An 8,663-nucleotide genomic window follows, 5' to 3' on the forward strand; every position below is an offset into this window, starting at 1 on the left:
TAAGAACTCCGTTACAATTGACCGCGTTTCTTACACCTGTTCCTTCAAGGTCATCGTTGTAGACAAATGTTCTGTTTGTTTGACCTCAAGGAACCCGAGAACAATTAATTTGTTTTAATGGGATTGCTGAACTCATCAGACTGCTTCTTTCTTCAGTCCCTGGTGGTGAGCCAAGCGAGGCCTCACTGTCTCACAATCTATGCATATTTATATGTGTTCTATTGGGTACTATATTTTCCTGAGATGAAACTTATACGTTTGATCTTTTTTATTCTCTTCGACTATGACGTTTTTATTTGGTCTACATGAAAAAATATTATTTTATTAAAAAGGCCTTTAGTTGGACAACGTATATATTTAGTTGGATTTTTTGATTGGATACACATTACATATAAAAAAGGTCACCAAGGAAAGGGACAGAAAATAGAGATAACAACGGTAAGGAAAGAGAGGCAACAGTTTTAGAACAAAAAGTTTCTTATCAAATTCGCTCCAGATGTTACGCTTGAATAATTGATAAAACATTAATCTAATAAAACTTATTATTTCTAACATGTAACAATAAGCGTTGGTGGTGTAATGGTCAGCATAGTTGCCTTCCAAGCAGTTGATCCGGGTTCGATTCCCGGCCAACGCACACTTTTGTTTTTTTGTTTTTTAATTTTTAACTTCCCATTATACAGCAATTCTAAAAAATATCTATCTAAAATATAGTCCTATTAAAATTATAAAAATGGAACATTATGGATAATTGGAATAGGATATTTTCGATATTTCGATACTTTTCATGTCCATGTTTTATAATAAATAAAACAAAAAGAAAATAATTAAACATACGATAGGAATTGCGAAGCTTCATGGTTCGTAAACGTCAATAACAAAATCGACGTCACGTTAATAACAAAATAAGTAATATAAAATAAGTTGTTAGATAAAAACAGATTAGATCAACTCATACAAATTATCTATTATATTAACATCTCTCCTAATAAAACTTTAAACATTACCAAATCTAGTTAACAGTAAACATGACTTGGCGTAATATCTTCCTAAGAAAACTTCGTATCACTTTGTATTGCAATATGGGAATTACATCGTTTTAATTAAGGCACTTAGTCACTATCCCGTCCTTGTGAGATAAAAATCGGGATATAAATAATCGATTTCTCTGTTTCCATTTATTAACTATAAGTTATAAATCACGCATTATTAATTATTATTGTTATTTTAGTACGATACCAGCTTTTGCACGCGGCTTCGCACGCGTTAATTCGGAGTAGTTTAATAGATGTTATTATACGTATAAACCTACCTCTTGAATTACTCTATTTATAAAAAAATCCCCATGTAATTCCATTGCGTGGTTTTAAAGGTTTAAGCATACATAGGGACATAGCGACAGAGAAAGCGACTTTATTTTATACTATGTAGTGAAGTTATAAATATCTGAAAATAATATGCATATTAATTTATTATCTATGTTCTTTTGAAGTCGATTTATAATATCTTATCTTATTTATCTATAAATACAACTACTATACTAAAACTACTACTGTAAAAACATACGATATATATATTTTTGAAATACACATATTTCTCTAGACAGTTGTGCGTACAAAAATGTACACAATATACGAACGTGTACCAATTAGAACACCAATTGATCAGCAGATATCAAATATCCCAGTGCGTCATCCAACAAAGAACTCGGAGATCTTGTGTTTGCTGAAATTTTGTTAAGATTCATGAGCTGTGAGTCATTTTCAGGGTACTTTTATTGTAGATACAAGGAAAGATACCAGTCTGTCGTAAGAATACCAGAGTAGCATCGGTTGGGCAGGTATATACCTAAATAAATCTATAGCACATATTTAATAACTAAACGTTCTCAATTGTGTAGGCTGTGAGACAATATATTATTTTACTTTGAAATTTGAAACATATGCGAAAATTTCAATTAGTCAGCAATAATATAAAAACGGCTGATCAATTTCAAATTAAATTATAGCTATGATAATAGAAAGAAAGAAAGAAAGAAAATTGTGTATGTGTTTGTTGCTCTTTCACGCAAAATCTACTGAACCGATTGCAATGAAATTTGGTACGTAGACAGCTGGACAACTGGAATAACATATAAGCAACTTTTTATCACGATATTCTAGCTAGCGCAGCTAGTAGATTCTAATCTACTAAAAAAGAATACAATTAATTGTAAGCAGTATTGTATAACATAAATTTCTTACGTCATTACAATATGTAGTCCATACCAGTTACTGCCAACCAGCTAGTTTAAGATTCCCAAACCTAAATCGCGATATAATTGATACATTCCTTGCCACTTTAATATTCTACCAATGTCCATTATTGTATGTCGGCAAGTCATAACTGATTCTCACTAGCGATGACATACATTTCAATGGAATACCATAGATTACATGTTGCGACGCTCCAAATACTGGTTTCTTGTTAATGTGATCGAATTTTACGTGACGATTTTTTTTTTATTTCAATGACTAAGGAGGTTTTAGTTTCATTTTCATTCTTTGGAGTTTCATTTCAAGCTACTGAAGACTATATTTGTCGTAACACTACTTGTTTCTGTAGTAGTCTGGAGAATAATTAACAAAAAACTAAACCACCTTCAAATTTTCAAATAAAAAAGGAATCATCGAAATTGTTTCAACCAGAAAGAAAGTTATTAGGTAACTAACACAAACAGATACAATCGAAATGATGACCTCTTCTATCCCAGAAGTACAAATATACAATGAAAAGGAAGAAAATATTATGGGCTTAATAACTACTCAACGAAAAAAACTATCATTCAAATCCGTTCAGTAGTTCCAGGGATTAGCGTGTAACAAGCAGACAAACAGAGAATTTTTTTTTTGTATTCATGTTCTATTACTGTTTTAAACCCCATTCCATTATTTTTTTATATCTTTAATGATCAAACTTCAAACAGAATATTTTGATACTGTTTTCTTATATGAATAGATTATGCTAAAAATGTAGGTAGTAGGCACGAAACATAATACATCATATAATGTTATTTCACAACTATTAATAATGAAGTTAAATTTAATATTTTCATCTAAGGCAATCAAAATGACCTACGCGAATTAATCCACGAGCAACAGACAGTAAAAAACAAAAAAAAGTCTAAAAGGCAAAGCTAAAAAACAAATTTGAAAAATGTTTACTGTGCCGGTGGTCGACAATTAACTTTCTCGTGAACGAAATAATTTAAATGTTCAAAAAGTGTGCATTCTCACAAATTGTGTTCGCTTCGGGGAGCTTTGAGTAGGGTGACATGAGCTTAGGGAATTTTGGGACTTTTGCTTTTTGGTAAAACTTAAATAGTACATTTACTTATTGGTAAAGCAAAAGTAATAACTAAAACATAGCAATTATTAACACTCTTAAAATGTGATTAAACGTTAAACTGTGCACGGATGGGAAATTACATTAAATTATTATTATTTTTTTTTTTTGTTATAATATTATCAACGATTTGAACTGACTGTACGGTTAATTTAATTTTATAGTCGTAAATATTAAAGTAAGTCTGGCAAAAATTAGTTGTTAGGATAAGTCCTTAAAACTCTTATATTTCGAGATTTACTGTCGATTTTAAATACTTAGTAGGTAATCATATCTCCTCTTACTGTAAACAGAAAAAATAATCATTAACACAAAATGTAAACAAACATTAATAGTCCAGATAAAACAGAAATTGTTGTCACCATTTCAGCTCTGGCAATTTGGCCTGGCACTTCTGACACGCGAACCGAATGTGTGGTCTCTATTCAGGATTTGGGGAAGTGTAACACGTGCTTTTGTTTTGTCTCACGAAATCTTAACGAAAGTCAAGCCTGCAGACAATATGGCGGCCGCGGTACGAAACATTCTAGAAATACGTTTTTCAAGAACCTCGAAAAATAACGACAAATGCGGGAAAAACTGTTGGTGAATATTAAAACGTATATGTTGACTTTTAAATCATGAAGCAAGAAGTTAACAAATTCTTAAACAAACTATGTAATTTCGTGATTTAAATTAAGAAAGAAAGGAAAAGTAAACACATTTATTTATACTAAGTAGCTAGTGAAAAATAAAACAATTTTTAAAAAAGAAAGAGCTTAATTAACCTATAAAATAAAGAAAGATGTTTCACTCAGTAGATGAGAGTCTAAGCCCATTAAAAACTCTCCATTGGTTTTCAGTGGAAACCACATTACCCCCTGACATTGGCAGCTTACATACAAAAGTTTTTTTTTAAAAGTACCAAGAATAAATACATATTTACTTAATATATTACTGATATAATAAGTGAAACTACTCGATCACTCCTTCTAGTTTAATCCAGTATTAAAACAAAAACAAACGAACAGAAAAACAGAAAAATCTCTCCTCATTATACATGGGCGTAGTATACAAACTAATTCTGCGTCCTTTAAATAAATGTCTTTAAAAGAAACCGCTGTGAGATCCTTAAAATTTTCAGCACGTTCCATTTAAACACCCATTCATACAATAAATCATTTATATGCACCCAACATAACAATTCACACACGCTATTCTACATCTTATAGCAATGACAAAAAGCTCAAAATAGCGTTTCTTTAAACACACAATAAACTAGGAAGCAGGGACGTGTAACTCAATACTAAATAAAGTTTCCTATATGATACCGAGAAATTTGTCTATTTGTTTTCTTTTAAAATTGATTTTCGGTGTCGCCATACGTGGAACTAATATTGATTAATTACTATGGAATGTGCTTTAATCATATTTAGATTGTTCTAAAAAATTACATATCCTACGTAAATAAACACATCATGTACCAAATTACAGAAAAGAGTTCTATGAAAGCTTGGTTGATTAAATTAACAATTTTTTTATGTCTATGTCTATGTTATAAATAAGTAGGTTTTTTAGTGATGGACTAGCTATAATAAGAAATTACAATAAATCCAATATAAATGAAGTTAATTGCCGAGATTGATTATTATTGTAACTCTCCAAAACTTAGTGTTATATTAGTTTATGATATTTTTACACACACAACGTAAAATTTATGACCTTTAATATTATGTTTGCTTGTATTTGTTTTATTCATAGACTACAAAGTTTATAGTTTACACAAGTGCTCTGTCTAGCCCACAGCTACTCAAACTAAACAATATTGTCCTCTTGTAAGCAAAAAAAAAAAAAAATCATTTTCATAATGAATCAATTACACTCCCAATGGCTTATTGCCGCGTTATATCTATACCACAGATAATATAAAAGCTTTCTGTCTACTAATAGTATAAAGCTGAAGAGTGTTTCTTCATTTAAACGCGGTTATCTCGGATTTCAAAAAATTTTAGCAATTTATTTAATTGAAATGTTGCATTCAAAATATCATTAATATTATATAGTACATTAATTTTTATATAGTACGTTCTTATAATGTATTTATAGTATGCTTATTAAAAGTATTTATTACTATCGAATAATCCAATAAATATGAGGAGTTTGAGATCCTCTGCAATAACTAAAGCACTGTTCCAATAAATGCAGTAAAAGGATTGCAAACAATGACAGAACGTGTTGCGTTCGACGAAAAATATTGTAAAACACATACGTACGTACGTGTCTCTTTTTTCTTTCATTGTCTGGAAGAGATCGCTGCTACTGTGCTGTTTGCGTTTTATCTATGTTATGACATAAAATTTGTGGGCAATAAATCATTATCTATATTTCTATCTACATATAAAACTTAGGAGTTGTATTAAAGGGTAGTAAAAACTCGTGTAAAATGATAAAAGTTTTCGTAATAAGAAATAACCATGTATTTCATGTCAATCTAGCTACATATGTCCTATATCGCTAATCTTCCAATATATTAGTATAAAATATTGGTTAATATTCAGGGTAACTACTGTGTCACCACTCACGGGTCTCTGGCTGGCAGACTCCATGCCCCTCATGCAAAATCACGCTTATTATTGCAGGAATTTTCAGCCCGGCATTTAATAATTTATTTACAAGTGAAATTACAAGTTATTTCAGGTAACTTTGTATTTTTCTTATTTATTTAGTTATTAATCTTTTTAATTGCAAAAATATAGCATTACAATATGGCATCATCATTATCATCAGCTCATATATTTTCCCACTACTGGCACACAGGCCTCCAATTATGGTTTAAGTAATCTACAATGCTGGCCAAGTACGGGTTGGCAGATGTGCAGTGGTGAAGTTATCCACATGTGCGGATAAATTGAAAAATCAATTTATTTCTTGCACGCTCGCCCGGTCTAGAACCCCGACTTATCGATTTGTAAGTCCGAGGTCCTCACCACTGTGCCACCACTGCTTGTGTGTCTTACAATATGTATGATTTCATATGCACTTATGCAAAATTAAAAGCCAGTTTATATTACAAAAAAGTACAGTCAGTTATAGCGAGTTAAATATAGTCACTTTTAAATTACATTTCATGAAATACTAATAAAGCTTAAAAGAAACGGTTTAGAACACAAAATAAAAATCGCTTACAATGTCACGAACCGCGGTGAATGTGTGAGGGACTTGTTATCGGTTCTTTCGTTTGTTGTTTACGCAGGAAAAGATTAACTCTTGGAACCGTGCTGTAGATGATATTATAGTGATGTGGTGTCGATTCTTATATGTTGCGTATGTTGACGTGGCTCTTTTTTTTTCTTTTTTTTTAGTTAAATTTAATTATTTATTTTTTTAAGTAAGATTTAATTTTTATTAAATAACAATTTTAATACGATACCGATTTAACAATTACATATGTATATAGTTTATTATAATTTCTTCGTAACATTGTTTATTTTCAATACGTCAATAAAACAATTCAAGGAATGGATTGTTTTATTGATGGATTTGTTTAGTAGAGATACAACATTATTGTAATATTTCTATTGTTAAATGCATTGACTTAAATATTAGATAATTAAAATATTCATTTGACATTTTATCGATAATTCACATCACTAGCGCAGAGAGTAAGCGTCGCAAGAATGTCCAACAATCACACTTGTACGTGTGTATCGTTCTAAATACACAATATCGCTTGCACCATTTAAAACACTGTGTTTCGATCTATTTTTAGGGTTCCTCGGGATTATAAAAAAAATTTACATGTAAAAAAATTTTTTGCAAAAAAAAAATCAAGGAACGTTTTCGAAATATGCTACAATAAATATTTCTTATACTTTATCAAAAAATAATAAAACAAAGGATAAAAAATAAGATTTTCCTAATTTTTCTTTGCTATGAATAAATTCATGAAAAGCTTCGTCCTTATAATATGTATATATTGCTGAATTTAACTTTTAGTTTTATAGCATTGAAATGCTTTATAAATGAGAAATTTTGAAAGAATAGAAAAAAATCGCCTCAAATCCCGCCTCGTGATCGAATTTTTTCTATTCATTCAAAATTTCTCATGTATTGCTGAAGTTAACGTAGACCTACTAACATATTTATTTTTATTATTACTGCCCTTTTTATATTAATGAAACTAAACATCAATAAACAATCTGTTAGAACAAGTATAAACCAAACAATGTGAATTGTCCATTAGTTGTTTCAATAGCTCACTAGTTGGCGCTACTGTCTATGTCGTAATATTGCTTTTTTGTTCGGTCGTATTATACTCTCTTTTGTGTCAACTGTTTTCCTATCCTAACTGGGTTATACTCTGGTTTCCCTTCAAAACGTATATATAACTGGGTTATAAATAAATCTCAGTTTGTCAAATTAATCCTTTATTATTTTCCCACAAACCCAACACAATTGATTAGAAAATCGACCATTAAGAAACGCTTTAATTATAAGGAAAAGCTTTCAAAAATTTCGTCACAAAAATAAGGAAAACCTTCAAAAAAACATAGTCAAAGTAAATAATGCGTAAGTGGATTTCTTAAAACTGCTATCACCTGAATTCTAAAACAATAAAATGATATCATAAGATCAAATAATATGCATATGGTTTATAAAAATTGCATATTTTATATGATAACTAGCTGCGCCCTGCGGTTTCACCCGCGTAATTCCGTATCCCGTAAGAATATCGGGATAAAAAGCCTATATATTACTCCTGTTGTCCAGCTATCTACGTACAAAATTTCATTGCAATCGGTTCAGTAGTTTTTGCGTGAAAGAGCAACAAACACACACGCACATCCTTACAAACTTTCGCATTTATAATATTAGTAGTATAACAGAACAGACAACCGCTGGGGCACTCGTATTGCAGAGTGGAGACCACGGCTCGGCAAACGTAGCGTAGGGCGCCCTGTGACTCGGTGGAGTGATGACATGGAGTGACACATGGAGTGATACAAAAGGTAGCAGGCAAAAACTGGCAGCAAGAATCTTTTAATCGGGCCAAATGGCGTGCCATAGGAGAGGCCTACGTCCAGCAGTGGACATACAAAGGCTGATAAGAGAGAGAGAGAGAGGATGAATCGCGTTCAAAATCCGTTTAAAAGTCTTTAATTTCTAATCGTGGGAATATCCAAAAAGGAGTCTTTGTTACGTCTTATTGAAACAGTCATCTGCCAGTGAAAAATTCGTCTAAATCAGAATAACCGGAAGAAACAGACCGACAGACAAAATTGGAAATGACGTATTTTTTT

The 8,663-nt window shown here is 31.1% G+C and overlaps 1 non-coding gene across 1 annotated transcript; it reads left to right on the plus strand.

The window, feature by feature from the left end:
* Nucleotides 1-565: 565 nt before the first annotated feature.
* On the plus strand, nt 566-637 carry Trnag-ucc. The gene has a single exon. It is a non-coding gene; the product is annotated as a tRNA-Gly (tRNA).
* The last annotated feature ends 8,026 nt before the right edge of the window (nt 638-8,663 follow it).

The sequence above is a fragment of the Zerene cesonia genome, chromosome 25 (genome assembly GCF_012273895.1).
Source record: "Zerene cesonia ecotype Mississippi chromosome 25, Zerene_cesonia_1.1, whole genome shotgun sequence".
NCBI classification, from domain to species: domain Eukaryota; kingdom Metazoa; phylum Arthropoda; class Insecta; order Lepidoptera; family Pieridae; genus Zerene; species Zerene cesonia.